Source organism: Achroia grisella, unplaced genomic scaffold (assembly GCF_030625045.1).
Source record: "Achroia grisella isolate CSIRO2021 unplaced genomic scaffold, CSIRO_AGI_Agris_v1 utg516, whole genome shotgun sequence".
Lineage (NCBI taxonomy): Eukaryota > Metazoa > Arthropoda > Insecta > Lepidoptera > Pyralidae > Achroia > Achroia grisella.
In genome coordinates this window covers 2,854,468-2,875,152 of record NW_026712909.1, presented here as the reverse complement: position 1 = coordinate 2,875,152, position 20,685 = coordinate 2,854,468, and the positions used below count along the sequence as shown (strand labels likewise).

General features: G+C 29.5%; 1 protein-coding gene across 2 annotated transcripts in view; it reads right to left on the bottom strand.

The window, feature by feature from the left end:
• Positions 1-12,582, bottom strand: part of LOC131847219 (synaptotagmin-15-like) — a 53,105-nt gene extending 40,523 nt beyond the window's left edge. The window contains exon 1 of one of the 2 annotated variants that reach the window (XM_059196712.1): positions 12,506-12,582. The gene's annotated coding sequence lies outside the window, so the exon portion shown is untranslated. Of the gene's footprint in view, positions 1-12,404 lie in introns of both variants that reach the window. The other variant, XM_059196711.1, reaches the window with a different exon arrangement.
• Between the last annotated feature and the right edge of the window lie 8,103 nt (positions 12,583-20,685).

The window sequence follows — 20,685 nt, the reverse complement described above, 5'->3', positions numbered from 1 at the left end:
TATATATTAATTGAAAATTTTAATTAAATTAACTCCTTATATTCCTAATGTTACGTGTATGTATTCAATATTTATTGAAAACTCTTCATTAGTGCGAGTTTTACTTTATATAAATGAAGTATATTTACAAAAGCTAGGCTTTATACAATATCGTCTGCGTCTGATTGAGTGAAACAGAGATACCCTCTGTCTCCCTATTTCAGTGTTACGTCTGGTGAGATACAGCAGTAAAACTGTTAAATTAGTAGGCATAACATCTTAGTCCTCCTTAGTGGTATCATGGTAGCATGATTAGTGCTGCCGGCGCCACATGATATGTGAAGTGATGTCTGTGGTAGTCATCATATATATATATACAAGTATATATGTAGCCAACGGTTTTACTTACCACCAGGAGCACCTTATTTGTCATTCCAATAACACAAATATCTTGGCGTTTTATTTCGAGAATACATTTACTGTGTGAAGAGGTTCGCAGAAAATAAAAATGAACGTAAACATTTTATAGGCCTTTACCTTACCTTTATGGAAACAATACAAAAAGTCTCAAAAATAGTATTTTTTATTACTTTATCTTTTTAAACGGAAATATAATTAATATCATATTATAAACGAGGTCATAGGCTTCATAAAAGCGTATTACGTGGGTACTTAGTTGTCTACAGAGATTATATATAAAATAAGAAGAAGCATTTTCATTTACACTAATTGAAAGTTACAGAGCTTCTGGTTCTTACTGTATTTAGCTTCGTTTTTTTATACCACTAGTATGTCTTGTAAAGACAACAATCTCAGGATTTACCAAAACTAGAGTTTTAAATAGTACAGAAGTTTTAATATCGTACACTTTAAAACCAAATTAAGCGAAAAAGACATTTCAAATTTTTACTTTGCGATTATTTTAGTCGCATATCGCATATATCAAATGAACCGAAGGATTATCCTTCGGTTCATTTGATATATAAAAAAATAGGTAATTTTATATGTATGTATCCTGTAAATATAATCTTGTAAATAATTAATTTTTTAATTATTTTTTTTTATTTATTATATAATGTTTTTTAAGTTTGGTAGCCAAAATGAATTTCGTAATTTAGGCGAAAATTTTCAATTCTTTCATCATACAACCGGGACAAATTAATTGATTTCTGAATCATTAATGTATAATCTTAGACTTTCAAATTGCCAAAGGAAAAACGCTATTTCAACTTATTTAATATGCATAGAGACTACGTGCCTATACTATGCAATAAGCTCGACGAAGTGACGAATTCAAATAATATGAGATAATATTTTCTTTAAATATGTTATAATAAAAATAGCTTAGATATCAAATATACATTAAAAATATATATATGTAGTTGAAATAATTAGCTAACAACAATACTTAATAATAATGTAATTATATTATAAATGTAAATAATTCGTATAGTTAAAATTATAGTACATTTTTCCGTAAGCAACGAGAAAAGTTGTTACATTAAGTTAAAATACCATATAAAGTACCGCGCAAGAATTTGAAGAAGAAAATATATACATTGTGTATAATTTGTGTCTACGTTATGTAGAACGATATAATCTACCACAATATTACAATATAATATTGATATTACTATCCAATTACTGGAGTTACCGATGTTTAAACTTCGTTATAATCCTTGAATATAAGGTAATTCTGTTACCTCGAAAGTTTGCTGGGTGTTATAATAATACAAACTTTGGGGCGATAACGTTGATTATAACAGACTAATGCTCAATTGTATAATTAACGAACTATATTTCTATTAAACGATAAAAAAGTATAGATCTTAAAGATGATGAGTAGAAGTAGATAACATACTGCGACGATATATATATATATATTTATAGTGCTTCTGGACGTGGACACAGGTATATGAATTAAATTTATCTACGTATATGTATATTATAAGTTACTAACATAGTTTTATAAGTTTTTTACTAACACTATATGGATGTAATTCCGAATTAAAAAATAAATAAATAAATAAATAAATATAATATAATAAGGGTATAGCAATCACACATATATATAAATATATCATTATTAAGGTACCTGGATTTTGTAGTACTCTAAAAAATACCTTAAAAATACTCAGTAATAAGTTTTTTTCATTTAAAGTAACTAATGTAGACATATAAAAAAAATACTTATAAGGTTAATAATTGGGAGGTTGAACTAGTTGGCGGAGTACTATCTATGATGCTATAGATGTATATATACATTGCAGATAACTATTTTTATTCCCATTTTGTATAAGTTATTCTGAGCTACGTGTCTCCTGAGATCCGACCAATGTGACCGCAAGGAGGTCGGTCGACGCGACCCTTGTTACGTAATCAGCACTAAAAAATACCTAGTAGGAACTTGTCCTATAAGCTAAAATTGTTTTAGATTATTATTCCGATTATATTTCTCACTACGGACATCAGTCCTTAGTGCCATTCTTGCAAGTATAGTAGGTATAGTCGACTATTGACACCACCCAGTGACATTTACCATCAGGTCTGGCTTGTTTGCTATCCTACTTACCTAAAATTAAAAACATACAATTAATTATATAATTTTTTTAAAACAATGCCTTATCATAATGTATGTAGGCACACTCCTTAAATTGAATGAATGAATGAATATTGGCATATATTGGCAAATATATGCCAATATTCATTCATTTACATGAAAATAAACAATATATTTTTTTCTTGTGCCTGATCTTAAAGTATTGTATATATTACAATAACCAATTTAAGGAGTGTGCCTACATACATTATGTTAATAAAAAGAAATATATTTGGATAATGTACATAACCACTCGTATGTAGTAAAATGTTTTATTCATGGCATAATCTGACTAAAGACTCTTAGCGTCCAATCCCAAATGACTTCATTCCTCTGATATTAATTGTGTTGTTTAGAAATATATAAGTACGAAAATATTGCGGAATTATTAAGGCATAAAAAGAGGAGTTTTAAGCGGTTGCAAAATACATTATTTATATTTAAAATATGAATTTAGAAGAAATTTATAAATGTTTGTTTGTAATACTTTCATGCTCAGTAATAAACTTTTTATATAAAAGGATATTACATATTAAAAATATTGATTGAATTAACTCATGATAACGTTGTCTCGCTGCTTTCATTCTCTTTTCTAATTGAACATTTATAAGTTTAAAATTAAATACATTTGCGAAGTCTTCGGATGATAACATATTTATTTCAAGCGGTATTTTCCTAATATTTTGAAGACAAAACACCGTCACGGAAAATGTAAAATATGAATTACAGATTTTCTTTGTATTCCTATGTAAGTAGGTAAATGTAATCTCCCTTCTTCAATGGTATACCACGATTCGTCGAGCTTTATAAAAAAGCATTTACCTATAAATACAAAAGCTATAACGAGTATATAAAAATACGTATACCTACCTATATAATATTTTAAAAGACGTCATACGATGAAAGGCTTTTACGTGAATGAAATATTTTCTTTATTCTCTACCTTTTACTTTCATATCTAAGATTATTCATATTGAACAACCAATTACGGGATACTAATGATGCAAAAAATTACTAGGTAATGATGCCGGCAGTTAGATATAGCGAGATTCAAAACAGATTGGAACATACATTATTTTATAATCTTTAATAGAGACACTTCCGATCGATTCCCCGTTTAATTCAAATGGGGATCGAAATTACAACGGTCTCAGTCAAGGTTCAAATCCCTAACGATGCCCTCAGACTAAAGTCGTATCCGTCAGGCTGGAGTTGGCTTCAGCCGCTCCATAAGTCCTTCCGCGGGTTTGAAGTGCCATGTGCACTCGCCTCCTATCGTGCGGTGAAACTGTAAAGACCAACTGCGGCCAATAGCATTAGAGTAATCCGAAAAAAAGAAATAAAACAATAACACCGTGACTCTGTTATTTATGTTTTCCCATTAAATATGATACAAGTAATCCTGCTTACAGGTTATCCCATTGCCAATATGCTGAGAAAATTTAGTGAAATCAAATACATACATATGTATATAATTTTTTTCCTCCATCGTTTTGTGGTTTCTTAATGCAAATCGTATCCTTATCGTCCCTATATACACCTTCATATTGCCCTTTCGCCTTTAAATCTGTTTCCTCGATTTTTCGTCCGTCATTCTTTTTACATCTCCGAACTAATGTAGCATACCCTTTCTCATTTATTCACGGACATTTTCTTTCCCTTTTAGGCTACTAAACAATGAAAAACTGGGCACCCGTAAAAGTTACGAGTACTAATAAGATACTTTAATGTATTAATAAGGCTATAAAAATTTAAATTTGTCCCTATTATAATAGTATCCCTGTTATTATTGTGCAATTAAAAATATACCTAGGTACTTGTATTTTCAAATTGATAGGAGACTAATATCTCATTAAGTTGGTAGTAATATCATAAATTAGGAAGTGAGTCTCTCTGTTTTTCTGTTTGTTACACAGATCAGATAAGTACTTCTTTGTTCTGTTGTTTGTAACCTCGACTAAAGAACTGAATGGGTGGTAATAAATATATATAAAGATAGATAGTATCATAACAACAAACAGAGGCTATCTTTTATTTGAAACAGAGCAGATGAAGTTGTGACTAACTTATTACTTAAAAAAGAAAATATTTTGTTACTAAGAGCTATATATTTACGCATGTAAAAGCAGCTATCAGCTAGAAAATTATATCAGATACTATTACTTACTAATGGTATAAATATTAAATGTTATTACTTAGGTACTACTTGTAGTTTTAACGGATCAATCAAGAATAATATTTAGTGGGCAGCAACTAGCGGAATATAATGTAATTTAATTAATAATGAGAATGTTTATATATTAAATAATAGAGATATATGTAGATTTATAAGTCGCACATGTCTTGGATTTAAGGTGTCAAATTACAGAACAGGCAAGTAGATATAGCATCATAAGAAATGACTTAGGACACCACTGTATACTATGGACATGAGCAAAGTACTTACTTAGATATTTAATTACTTGTATCTTTAATCTTCTGGTTTCAAAACAAATTATTGTTATACCAAAGTAAAGCCGGCTATAAACCGTAATTGCGTTGGGTTGGGTTACAAGGCCATGTCTGATATATCACTCTCCATAGTTTACGCTTGGTAAAACTAGATAGCTACCTATCATTGTGCTATTGTAAACTAGCTGTTGCCCACTATTTTATATTTATTTTAATTATTGACAAAGGATTGGTGCATTTGCCTGCACTAACAGTTTACACTGCGGCACAAATAGAATATGATAAGATGAACATGAAGTCAGTTCAGTTAGGCCTTCGTTACAAATTCATTATTAATTTATCACGATGGTTTCCAGGTGGAAAAACGTGGAAGTCAACCTGACGTGGTACATTGGGTTCATCAGCCCATATTACTCACAATCCACTTCCCCTAAGTGATAACGTTTTACTATATACGAATAGTACTACGGAAATCATGTTATCATAAGACTATTGTGATAATACTTTTGCGTTACTATTCCAGAGGACTAACGTGCATTTTATTTTGTGATTTCACAGGCTAATGGGAACATACATAGGCAAAAGGCAGAGTGCACTCTGTAACTGGAAAACAGCTTACTAAGCTACGAAATAGGCGAGTCTTTAAATTTTAAATATCATTAAATTTCGTTCTGCTGTTAACTGTAAAAAGGTTATGAAGAGACAGACAGAATCTTTCGTATTTATGATATTAGTATAGATACAGTAATATAATATTTCACAAATGCGAGTTACTTTAATATACCAATTGTGGATAGGTATACCAGCGTATACAAATTACAAAGTAACTAGCGGTTTTAACTCTCAAAGAAAATCAATTATTAATTACTGATAAACCATTCATCTAAATGGCGTAATAGCGAATTTTGTGAATTTAAATTATGTTCATTTGTTCGTTAAGCAACATTTATTCTTTCCTTTAGAAGCAGTTCCTTACCAAGAAATCAGTAAAATTCTTTTTGTTTGACCTCTTAGGATTAACATAATTATTTTTTTTTTGCAGAAATAATATTTACAAATTATTTTACAATTAACAATTGGTGACATTGTTTATGAAATAATAAAAATTGTACTGTCTTTAATAAATAAAATGTTAGAATCTTTTATTATTGACGAAACGTAACATTACATGTATTATTAATTTAGAACAATTAATTATAGTAATATATTTATTAAAAACACATTTGGGTGTTTTAATTATTTCCAAGAAATGAAACCAGTGGAATGACATATCTCATTCGCTATCGTTCTCATTGTTAAGAAATTATTGAACGTTCATTAAAGGAATTATTTATTACGACTTAAATATGAAATAAAATATAATAGACATATAAATATTTGTAGTTTTGGTGTAAACCATGAATTAGAATTCATCCTGATTTATTTCAGATTATGCTGTTATAATGTATTTCCAACTACTCAGAATGTGTTCTATTTTTGTATGGGCGATTAATGATAGAGAAAATTGCGTTGCAATTGAATTAATATAGTTTACAAAGTAATCATAGTCCACTTAATAGAATGACAAAAATGACAAAAAATAAGGTCCAAATTACAATTGCTATTACAATCGTATAGCTGTAATGGCGATTGTCATCTTGATGGCCCCTGAAAGTACTGTTCATCGCCCCTATTGAAAGCCTCAGGGTTATAGAAAGGGGCAAATACGTAGGCTGAAGAGAGTACTCAAATGTCAGTGAGTATTATATTCATTCGCTAAATTCCTACTTGAATAGAAAACAATTTTATACGATATATTACACGAGACTTCGTCTGCCGTTTGTGATAAAAGAATGATATCAATCATCGTAACAAAATATATGTATACATCGCAATTTAATTTAGCGCTTTAGTTACAAAAAGGTCAGATAGACAGACATACTTCAGCGTTTATAATATTAGCATGGATAACGTTATCACCTCGGAAAGGGCATCAAAGACAATCTGAAATTCAGTTATAATATTATTCTTGAATCTGACTACTGTTTTTGAGCGACATGGGTCTAAAATGAATGTTAATTTTAGCTTTTTATACAAAAGACGAGAAACAAACAAACAAAAATATATTTTATTTTATTATTTATTACTCACTTCCTTCCACACCTGTATAACCTGCAAAAGTTATTAATTCCTTAGGTTATATTTTCTATTCGAATTAAATTTCCCCTTTAATTAAAAATGGCCTATTAATATTCTCCTGGCTTAATGGCTGAAGCCTATTTTATTAATAAAATTCATATTCCAGAATTATCCATAACTGAAATAGAAGATTCAGAATAATTAAAAGTAATTTACAGATTTTTACTTTTTCTTTGGCTATTCAAGCAAGCTATTTTTATTATAATAAAATATTATTTTAGGTACAACATAACGAGCTGTTGTTATACCAAAAAAAATCTTGATAACAATTCACAATTCTTGCCAAGGAAATAAGTATAAACATAGAGTACGGAAACCGATACGTGCCGACACATAAGTGGTCACTTTGGAGCTTCAACACCATTTCCATTTTATTTGCTCGATAGTACATCAATTAGCAAGCCATTATCGATTCGAATATACTTATTTATTTATACTCTATTGAAAGGTACATAAGGCGGGGCTAATGCTATTATTATGCTTTCTTCGCGAACATTTAGAGCTACAGAGGTATTTAAATACATAATCAGTGAATTACGATGGTGCTAAATAGTACCTATATTGAATTTATTTACTTTAAATACTGATTATTTTAGACAAAATAAGGTAAGTATACATATATAAGACTATGAACTTATAAATGTTATATTATTATAATAATTAATTCCACTTACTATTATATGTTATGTACCATGGACGTGTGGAGTAAATATTTGTAACTATCAAATCAAATATAACTGTAAGTATATCTTTTCTGAAATAGGAAGCTTTCTGATTCTTTAATACTAAAATGTAAGAATAAGTATATATTATACGAAGACATCGCAATCTGCCGTCCTATGAATGGTCTTTACAAAAGTATTGTTGTCAAAATTTTACAATGACAGACATGATCCATCAATAAATTTTTTAAACAGTTTCTAAATGGCGCAATAAATCTTTAGGTCTGAAAATATAATGTCGAAATCGGAATAGATCTAAACAGCCACAAAATTGGCTTTCAGCGCATTATAAGGAAATACTGTAGCTTAATTACGACAAACTAACAAAGGGTTTGTAACAAATTCCATAAATGCACAACTTTATCTAATATTCACTATATATTATTATAATATTTAATTACATGAATTTTTATGTATGACCTTTATTTAATAACTTGTAAATACTTCGATTATACAAATATATAGGCTCTACCAAATTATCTGCATTCCCCGGTACAGGATATAGTATTAGACGTATACGTTACGATATTGATGGAATTTCGACTCCTTAATGTTTTTAATTTCTGTCATACAAGGAAAAATCTTTAATAAATTTAAAATAATACATTTATATAGAACATAATTCTGTTTGTAGTTCGATTACACCTATAATATTTTTCCATAGCTATACTTCGTGCAATATATATGTGTAAAAGACGTATAATATACTACAAACTAATATGCATATATTAGTTTATCGACCTTCTCTATGAAATTTTTTATGACCACCATCCATTCTCATTTATTATCATCCGGCGGACATACTATTTAAGTAGGCAAAAATTAGAATAGTTATTTTATTCCACAAAAATATTATTACTAATAAATATATTAACTAAACAGAGAGTTTAATGCAGTAGATTGTAAAAAGCGTCGACGCAATGTGATTGGAGAATTCCAATTTGTGTAACAAAGAACATAATCCAATTAAAAATCTGTATATTATATATACAATTACCATAATAAACGATATTGTCGACCGTAATATTAGAAATGTGAAAATGTATCTGCGTGTTTGCCGTTTCTTACTTTTTCACAATACACTTCAAAAATAATTTTAATGTAAAATAAGATAAAGATAAACTATATCACAAAATAGCAGACTAAGCGGCTAGTAATAGCTAGTATTTTATGTAAGATTCTGTTTTAACAAATCGGTATTCATTTGTTGGTTATAGCACAGATAACATAATATTACATAGTTATAGTAACATCACATTCAGTTGTTTAGTGCACTGTACTAATTATTATAATTATGAATACAAAAAGTCAAGTGTTAGATTGATTACTCTTGAAATCAATAACCTACTTATTACGTCGATTGCGAGAGAAGGTTCTAACTTGACTGCTCAGAATCTAGGATTCCTTCGAACTTACCGTTAATTTCCGGTTACCTCTCAACCGCTCTAAACCCAGCGACTCTAATTTAATGATTATTTCTATGTTATATATGTTCGACGCGACTCTCTATTAACAAGCGACGATAACCCGTTATCCTTTTTTATAAATTAAATAAAATTGTTGCCTTGTGCAAATAAAATTAATTCTTAACAGCTACAAAACCGCAAAACGATTATTAATTTACATTATATAATTTATATGCTCAAGTTTGCAAATGTTCAAAATAACATATCAATCAAATTTCGCACTACCAAATTAATCATTTTTAATTTTATGTATGTATTTAAAACATATTCCCTCAATTTAAAAATATATCGTTGAATAAAATTTATGTTCTGGTTAATTTATACCGTGTTCATGTAGAACTGTATAACAAACAAAAACAAAAAGGTTAATAAAAAAGTTGGAATGTTTTACTTGTAAATACTTTTTAAGGGTATTGCTATCCATCCTTCTATAATAATATTAGAAATTCGAAAGTGTATCTGTCTGTTTGTTACGTTTTATGACTAAACAACTGAAAGGATGTTATGGATATTTTATACATGATTTTATATGACTATATCATACGAGTATTAACATGAGGTACCTTTTATATAAAAAAGTGTGTTAAATTGGTAGTAAAAAGCAAAAAGCTGACATTATGTAACTAGAGAATAAACAGTTTACAAAAAAAATAAACAATATTTTCTGCATCTAAAGTTAAGAAATTCTTTCAAATAAGATAAGCACCTATCGAAGTGTAAGAATGAATTTTATAGTAAAACTAAAAAATCAGGAAATGAAACACTTTAAAGCTAACATATATTTAATCTGGTAAAATGTACTGTACCCATTTTTAGCAGAGTAAATAATTATTATTTACATAATGAAACGACTTTTTGAAGGAGTCTCAAATACTTTCAGGAAACGACAACGCGATGAACTGTTAAGATCCAGTTATGTTCTGCTTATACATTGACTTTCGCCTTGGTATACTTTTACGACTGAATTAGAAATGGATTATGAAACGATGTGGTTAAAGGGACTGCATTGATCTGAATCACTAAGTAGGCAAGGACTGAAGCGAAAGATGAAGAAAAGAACAGTATGTACCTGCATTCGTAGAATGGGCGAACGTGGATTCTTATTTATTACTAAATATTCACAAGAACACTCAACCATTATTTCTTTAGTGTCTGTAATATACTAAGAAATTATTCTTCAGGGGTTATAAATATGGAATAGTTAGTTTTTAAATGGAGCGGTTAAACGAGCTATTTTTTTTTCTGAAGCCCGATCGGGCCATCTCGGTAAATATCAGTCGCATCGTATCAATAAACCGTACACGCAGTCATGTTGCTGTTAATTTTTTTAAGTAAATATGCTAAAGGACAGGGTATAGAGAAAAGGCATTACTAAGACACTCAAAAGCTACAGAGATTTTAATTTGATTAAGTATCTAAAAATAATGTCGCTAACATCGATTATACCCGTCTGTATATGTAAAAAAGTGATAAAAATGATATGTTGTGCGAAAAAATAATTATGACGTCAATAGTCAGGAAGGTATAAAACCATGACCTTTGAATATTGAATGCGAGTTATTTATTTGGAATAGGTTAAATGGTAGGAGGTACCTACATTTCTGCAACATGTTCACGTAGGTTATATTAAAATATTTAATAACTATAAATGATAAGCTTGTAATATAATTTCTATTTTTATTAAAAGGTAAGTTACAAGTCGGTAATTATTTATTTAAATGTATTGTTTTATAAACTTAGGTTATGAAATGGTAGTCATAAGTCATATTATATATAGTTTTGTAGACCTAGAAAAAACACTGATAATAAAATAATGTTTATTTTTTTAATTTATTAAGATCATATTTATACTGACATATAAATAAAACATTGAGAACAGAATTGAGAACCACCTCCTTAAAGTAAGTTTTTATAGAAGTTTGAAAAATTTTGTGTTATAACTGAAATAACGTTATGTCTGTTAAATTAAAGATTTATTTTGTGTTTTATTTATATTCGTATAATTTAAATAGTCATAGTATATATGTATATTATTGCATGCAGGAAACATTTCCTGTATCGTGTATTCCGTGCGCCATTTGGATGACGTCATAGCCATAGAATGTGGTTAAATTCAAGGATGGATATTTTTCGTGGAATTTGGTAATAATTCACTTAATGCTCTATTTGTTTTTTTTTTAATAAAGAACACCGTCATGTCATTTCAGCCTCGATTATTTTATTCTACTCGCTATATTAGGTTTGAGCCGTCGTCAGTTTTGTGTTAAGGATAAGAAAAAAAGGATATTGTCCCAAATCCGGTATATTTTCAATTCGATAAATCTGAACATTGATGATATGACGTTCTTCTCAATATCGAATATAAGAATAATTCCATTCCACTATTCTATCTCAGTCTTTGGGTGGGTAATAAATATAGAAAAAAACCTTATGTTCTCCTTTGGAATATTACAAATATATAAGTTGTGACGTATACTGCATAATTGTATACATATATGTATAAGTATAGTTCATTGTTTTATAGTAACAATAGTCAACAAAAACAAATAAAATAATTTTTTATTGTCTATTAATTATGGGAAATGTTGCCAACGTAGAATAAAATATACATATGTACATATATTGTTATATAATAATCAACTTCAATGTTTAATAAAGCATTAAGTAATAATGGGCCCATTTATATAGATTGGAAGATGGATCAAAATCAGTACAAAATTGGCGAAGATATTAGCGAAAATTATACAAAATCATACCGTCGAAAGCTATTCTCATTTTTTACATCGTTTAAAAATCATCCAATTGTTATATTTTTGTTATTAGGAAAGTAGGTAGGTAATAGGTACCTAATAGCACACTCATTAGGATAACAAATTAAATACCTAATAAGGTTTAGAAAGTAATAGATTCATCAAGATCAAACACAATACAATGACAGACATTTGTCATGCAACTTCATGGGGCATCATTCATGTAACCTCAACGTCAGGAGCTACAGGTTGTACTTACCCTCAACAAGAAATCAGGCGTACAGATACACCTATTGAAGGAAATTTAATGTCAATTCTCTAAAGACACATCGACATGCTTTTCTACTTTTTAATGCTTACATATAACACTCGGCGGATTAAAGTGGCAAGTATTCCGAACGGATCATCCGCTCAGCCCGTACCGAACGAAGCTTTTGACTACCGTCGAGGAACTGGCCAGATTTACACCGCGAAACTTACCGGCCCTAAACTGCGCATGTGCTGATGGCCAAATAAAGTTAATAAAAGAATTATATACTATATTATATATAGTTATATGCAGATTATGGGAATTTTATGTGAGTTCATTATGTATACATTCACTATATTTTAGAAGACAGGAAATATCTAATTGAAATGAGTAAACATCAATAAAATAATTGTGGAAACGTTAATCAGTACATATTGGGAAAAATTGAATTGAATTACTTTATTATAATATGTAACTTGCGTACATATGATGAATTTACGTCTTTTTTTTATATTTATAATTCCCATCAATTGCCTCTAGAGCAAGAAAGAGACGCTTGTTCTAACTTTGACGTCGTCATTATTTTTCTTCAGATTAGATTAAGGTGAACCGTGAGACCCTCCAATATTAATAATAAAAGAGTCACATTAAAGTTTCCAAGATAAAGAAACAGTTTTTTTTTGTAGTATCAGCTATGATATTCATGTGTACTATGTCAAAATAACTGATTTATAGTAATTTTATTCACAGCACGAACACACTACAAAGTAACAAAGCTGCAATCTCCTGCAAAATGATGGTTCTAACCTATCTGCTTCAAGTATTAACAGGTATGTCATATATCTTGTAACACAATTGTGACAGTAGTCTCTACATATGTAAAATTGAAACATGCTGATACCTGTACATTATATGTATATATGTAGATATTGAAAAAAACGAATATATATCTTAATTAGAGAAACAACAACGATATCAACTGTTTTTAGAATATTTATTTGTTTATTTATTATAAAGTTTATCTGTCTGTCTACTGCATATTTTTATGTAAGCGGATAATATTGATGAATGATAAAGATGATGGCAAATAAATTGACGGCCAATTTGTTGGTTAAGTGGTAACATGAAGAGCACCACAGACATCACATTATCGTGTGACGCCTTAAAGCGTTACTATTCTGGAGAACTAAGATGGTATGCCTCTTATCCCTTAATTTCACTGCCTATCGTCACTCTTCACAACACATCTTACAAAGCAAGCTGCTTGGCGGCTGAAATAGGCGAGATTGAGGTACCCATGCAGATAATTTTTTACAAAGACCTCAATGAATTGGTATTTCTATATTTGTCTAACCTAAAATATAAACTCTAAACTAGGTCACTAATAGTGAAATGCTTGCGATCTATTTAAGGTTTCCCTTGATACACAATTAATTCACATTAGCTATCACTGAGGACTAAATATACTGAAACAGAGTAACAGCTTAAGCACTAGCTCAATGTGCTCGTTTTTACTTGAACAATTTACAGGATATGGATGCAATTTAAAATATTCATTACTATTTTATCAATCCCTATAAAAAATATTGCGGCATAAATTTAGCATAACATTATTGAATTGAAATGGCAAAGAACATAATTTGCCGTTTTTAAAAGAAAATGTTTTTATTTTTATTCTTATATGGAGCGGTTATATTCCGATTCCATGTTTACGCCTCCTGTAATTCACTGCATATCACACTGTTCAACAAGCACATCTTATAAAATAAGCTGTTCGATTATATATTCATATCTGGTCACAGATATATATCATTATAGCACTTTCAATATTTAATGTATATTTTATAAGACTACTCGATATATAAATGAAAATATCTATTTCTCAAAGCGTATACAATATTTATCGGTAGGATGCATAACAACAAATACCGGGTTTCCAATATACCTGAACACTACTACGACAGTTAATCTCTTAATATATAACAACATACTATATACGAGTTTCCTGCTTTGCGATGTATTTTGTGCTAGCCGTGGTACTATTTATGACAATATGGGATAGTTCCCAGCTACAGCTAACCTAACACATAAAATCCAACTGACTAAATTGTAAATTCTTGTACTGCTAAATAAAGCCCTCAGCACCGAGATGCTTATTAAACTCGGTAGGGTATACGAAATATGATGCCCGTATAACGAGAGAATTATCAGAGTCATGACCTCTTACGAGTATGAGATTATATAAAATTCTACATTCATTTAGATATCTACACAGGTACATAGTAAATCATCATATCAAAGAATATTTCTCACAAGTATATTTCTCAGCGAAAACTCCCGTTGCAAAGTTACGTATGTATTTCTCATTTAATTTAAAATATTTTGTAGCATGTATTTAAAACATGTTGGACAGGAACAGAAATAAAATATGCGTTTCGATGGAAACTTGCTGAGCTTCAGTTTTCAGGATCTACCGCATCGGTTTTCTAGAGTACAATGTTGCCATTCCATACAGTTAAACACAATGAGTTCTTTTTTATATTGCATTTCTTACTTCATCACGAATTAACGTTTATTTCCTGAGATACCGCCATAGTGAAGTTCAATCCAATGAGGTGACTCCCAGCTAGATAAAACATTGCTAGGTATGTGTTACTGGGATTCAATGGATGCACGTGACTCAAGGTAACAATTCCTTAGTACAAATAAGTGACGATAATCTATGTTTAGCAGTAAATAGGTGACGTCTAAAATCTTATCGAGATATATGTATCGTTTTTTATTGTGATTCTAAATCATAGCATGTTTCTTAAGCCTAACAAATGTAAGCGTTCGGTAATATTCGAGCCAACGAAACGAAATATTTGAATTAATGTCACGTTAAATCTTTATTTCTATGTAGTATAAATTTGCTGGTGGCTAGGATATTAGCAAAGTTAATGGCTTGGCAGTGGAAATGAAGTAGTTAAAAGTTACAACTTCTCTCGACATCCCACTTTGATCAATGTTTGCACCTACGTTAATTTGTTTTTAGAAGTTGTGATCGTACCCACATATGTTAGTCATGAGTTTAGTAATTTTGTTTTTTAGTTAATAATTTTATAAGAGAGAATCATTACTGTCAGCAAATTTTGTCTAAAATGGTATTTCTATATAAACTAAAAAATTGAAATTCGTAAGGACATAATATTATTATGACATATAAATATACCCTTGTATAACTATATCAACAGACCAAGAATTGTTCTTTGCTTGTAAAAGTATAAGGTTATATTATAGGTTCTTAGAAATTTCATATCATTTCATATCAGAAAACATATAGTAAAGTCGATTTTATTTTTTATTTATATTTTACGTATTTATTACACATATTCTTTTCAAACAAATTAATATAAGTAGACTTTACTGTCAATGTGTATATATATATATATACATATTGTTACAATTGATTTATTTGAATTCAGTAAAGAATTGTTTCGCAAATACAGTCTAATATTTTAGATACAGTTATTTTAACTCTATCTAAAATATCTAAAATACTCTACCAACACCGCAATACCAAACAAATTTGAAAATATAAACGAAGAACAAGTATAACAAAGAAACCCCTCGCTATATTCAACAGAACACTTCAATTGGCTTAAACAGATCTCAACAAAGAACGGATTCGTCTATTATGTTCTCATTTGTATATTATGTATGTTGCTTCATGTCTCTTATACTATGCGTCCGATTCTAAGCAATAGAAGGGATTAGAAACTATATATATTTATATACGAGTATAATATGCCGAAAAAAAAATTTTATTTATAGCAAGAATGTTTTAATTATATTGTATACAGGTATTATTACCATGTTAATAAGTATGTAAATTAATGTAAAATTACGCATCAATTTACTTAAAAGCGTGCCCTTTTCAGCGTGAGGTAATGGTCTCTATTATATTATAATTTAATAATGTATCGGAATCTAGTGCAATCAACAAGAGTGCGGAAGCACTTTAATTATATTTAATATAATAACCAAAACTAGTCTACATTATTTTATTAGACATCTGCACTAATTTACGCAATTAATATTGTTTAATTAATTGAAATGAAACTCATTGATGGGACACTTGATATTTTAATCGTCCCATGAAATTGCAAAAGCCTGTTATGGCCAACAGCATTAGAGAGTACGAAAGAAATCAAACCTGACTTTTTAAAACTACGATATAGAGTATATTGATTAGTGGATTTTTTTTCTTCGGACTACTCTAATACTATTGACCGCAGCTGGTCTTTACAGCTTCAATGGGGGGCGAGTGCACATGGCCCTCGAAACCCACGGCTGAACGACACAACACCATCCTGACGCATACAATTTTAGTCAGAGGACACCCTCGTATTTCGATCCACGTTTGAATTAGACAAGGGATCGACCTAAGGGGGTGATTAAAAGATAACTAGCCGTATCATCGTAAGTAACAAGTAAGTAAACAGACAAATAAATATATTTTATTATTTATTTATAGTAACAGATAACTAGAAGTAGTGATAATTTATTCTGCGCAATATATTCTTTATAACTTTATGATTCTTCGGTTCCTAATCAAGCCTCTAACAAAGTCCACTCACAGACTTCTTAATGAATAAGACCGACCCCTAACTAGATATATTCAATTATGAACATTTAGCTGAAAATTGTAACGAATGAATGAGTAATTAGTGCTCTCATAAATTATTATCACGTTTCTATTAAATTAAAATACCATGTAAAATTAATCAACGAAATTTCATAACGAAATTAATTTTGTTTTATGAAGTGCGGAACGCTCAGTCTTCTTACAAATCTTGTTTTTCAAAGTGGCTTGTTTCAAATCATATTTCGATATTTGTTATTAATCATTGAATATAATTTTCTCACACATACGTACAGTCTATTACTGAATGCGGATTTCCTGCATAGTATGCACCAAACTACTATTTGTAGCCACTTAGATTTTCTCTAAAGTTTAGAGGTCATCAGTCCATCTAAAAATGTTCTATATTACGTCTGCTTATACAAAACATACTCCATAACATTTTGTAGTGGACCATATCGCCATTGCAGTTTGCTGAATATGACCAAATCATACCTCAATGTTTATACTAATTAAGAAATTCTCTCAATGTTTTATTGTATGTTATTCTAGAGGGACCTAGGCTACAATGTGGATATATAAAGCCTACATCACCAAGACAAACCTCGAATGACTCGGATGCCTAGCACATCAACTGATGATTTGTATTAATACAAGAGACAAAAACTAATTTATGCTGCTTTGCTTTGACTGACAGCGTTGATCATTGTATTTTGGTCTGAAGCTTCGATCAATAATCGAAAATAGATATAGACTCAAAGACTAAAAGCAAACTCTAATATTGATATCGGCTGAACATGTATACTATTCAAAAGAAAATAGATATAAAACGTTAACAATTTTAATGTGACTTAAACCTTAAATGCAAACGGTAAAGTTCAGTTATGTTTGTATCGAAATAAACAGAACTAATTCGAAATAAAAAGTTATTCAGCATGTCGGGCTAAATTAACTCGGCTATTTTAGACACTTTGATCGAACGTCTATAACAGTATTTTTGCCCGCAATTAAACAAACAATTTATTCATAAACCAAAAGAAAATTAAACTATTCACCTAGACAAAAAGCATATAAGACTTCTAAGTATGATTGTACTTATGAATGCAAATGACAGGAACACGATGTTCCAGGAAACGAACCCACGACCATTGAAAGCAATGCGGTACTGGTGTGTTGAACCAGTAAACCACCGAGGCCGTTTCGAACTCATAACTACCACAATCCTTTTTGAATATAAATAAAAGCCTCTGAACTAAATCTCTTTTTTACTTGTCGGATATGATATTGCTGATTATAAATAGATTTATTAATGTGAAAACTCTCATATTCCATCAAAGGATTTTATTTTTAACTAGGCTAACTGCACCATGTAGTGGTCTCGTCAAAGGGATTAAAAAGTGAAATAATAAATATTTTACTTCGAAGTTCAAACAGCATAAATTAAATTAAATATGGTAATGCAACATGAGAAAAATACAACTCTTGTAGATTTAATCCTTTTGCTGTACTTCATCAGTATTCAAACACTGTCTTTTCCGACGTTACCTATTTATAACAGTTGATAATAAAATTTCACTTAAGCAGCAGGACTATTAATAAGCTTATTAAGGCTTATGCTAAACAGCTGTAAGTTCCTTAAGACTAAATATGATTTGAAATTTTAATTCTGTATTAATAAATTTCGTAGAAAGTTTCTGAAATCCGTTAAATTCATGTAAATAAAGTCATATTATTAATAGTTATTTTCAATCTATCCTATATATACCTATATATGTATTGTACTGCATCTATCATTGATGAACATCTCTCTTTATACAGTTTGAACTATAGTAAGTAAAGAAAAGATTAGTATAAACTTCGTATATTTCAGACTAGATAGTAGATATTATTAAAAATACTTGTATTATTTAAAAATGTGAAAAGAATTGTTTTAAAGATTCACATACATCTTTTTATGCAGGTATTTATACTCATCAATTTCGAGCTACTATTGGTCAGGCGATCAGTTAGACAGATTTTACTAAAAATGCAGTCATTATACACGATATTTTAGACATTTAAGCTTGTCCGTGTATTATATTTTACCAGTGGCAGTCCAGTTCTGTTGTGAAAATATGTAACATAATATTTGCTTATATTGATTGGCTATTTTAGTATGAAGATAAAATTTACGTTATTTTTGCCATTCAGAGTGCATTAAACTGTCGACAGGTTAGCAAGTTTATTGCACTGTAGTATTGATAACATGAATACTATCATATTATTTGACCTAATAATATAACTACATTTCACTTTACAATAACAAGCACATCATTGTTGCAATCGAAGAAAAATACTACAGTACTATATATTTTTATCTAAACAATTAATATGATACGCAGACAATTATAGTTATACTAGCTGACCCGTACAACTTCGTCTGCATCACATTTAATTGACATTTATATACTCGTAATTCGCCCAATTTACAAGTTTTTGTGCGAAAGAGTAGCTCAGATTTACATGTATAATAATATGCAATGATCCTTCGATGTTACTTTTTATATTTCCTAATACATAGTAAGCATCCTGTCTCCTAAAGTGTTTCTAGAGTAATGTTTCGTCGTAAATCTGGATCACTTAGTAATTACTTGACTCTGTCTCTCAAATAAAAGGATAATTATACGATTTAATTGCTTTACTGTGTTACAGCTTCCAGGCGATTTTACATTTACTGTAAATCAATACGTAAATTGTCTGTTAATGATGGGAAGTAAAACAGATTGTTGTCTAATCACGTAGTACAAAACAATAGCGTTAAATGTGAGATGACAAAATGCAAAACGATAAATTAGCATTGCATTTTGTAACATGTATAAACGATTAGTGGCACATTCTATACATGAAAACATACTAGTATGTGAAATGATTATATTAAAAACAACAATTTGTGCCAATAATCCATTAAAAAAATTTGCATTTACGTAATGAAAATAAATTCACATTTATAAGTAATGAATTGATATGCTATCTCTATTTATTATTAATGTTTCTTTGATAACATATAGAATAATTAAACAGCAGTTTTATAAGCATTATTAATAAGATATAAAAACTGCTAATATTTATCTACTAGAAAAATCATTTGTAATATAGAAATGATGTTTCATTCCAGTAATTTTCATTTTTTTCTTGTACTAATGAATACATGGTGATATCAAAAATATATTTTATAAAAAAGTTTAATTCAACCTTTATCTGACATTGTCTGTCTAGAATTTAATCATGAATAGGCATTCTATTTTTGTTTTAATATATACTTTATTCTAACTTGTTATTAATATTATCCTTAAGATTATTTTGGATTATCGTTCAGGTAAAATGTTCTATATATCACACCAACTGTTTCCAAGATTTCGCCCGCATTTAATCCAATATCTGATGCCTCTCTGTTCCCTCGAGAAATTTCTTCGCAAATTGATGCGTATTTTTTCTATTTCCGATACTCCTTATTCACTTCCTTTCTAAAGATGATGTAAACGCGGCTTCAGAATGCATTTATCATAATTACTAGAACAATTTAACATTTCAATAACGGGACTTAATATACCTATACATATATATGGAATTCATACATGAATTGATGTTAAATCAGCAAACCACATATTAACAGACAGAGTATCGTTA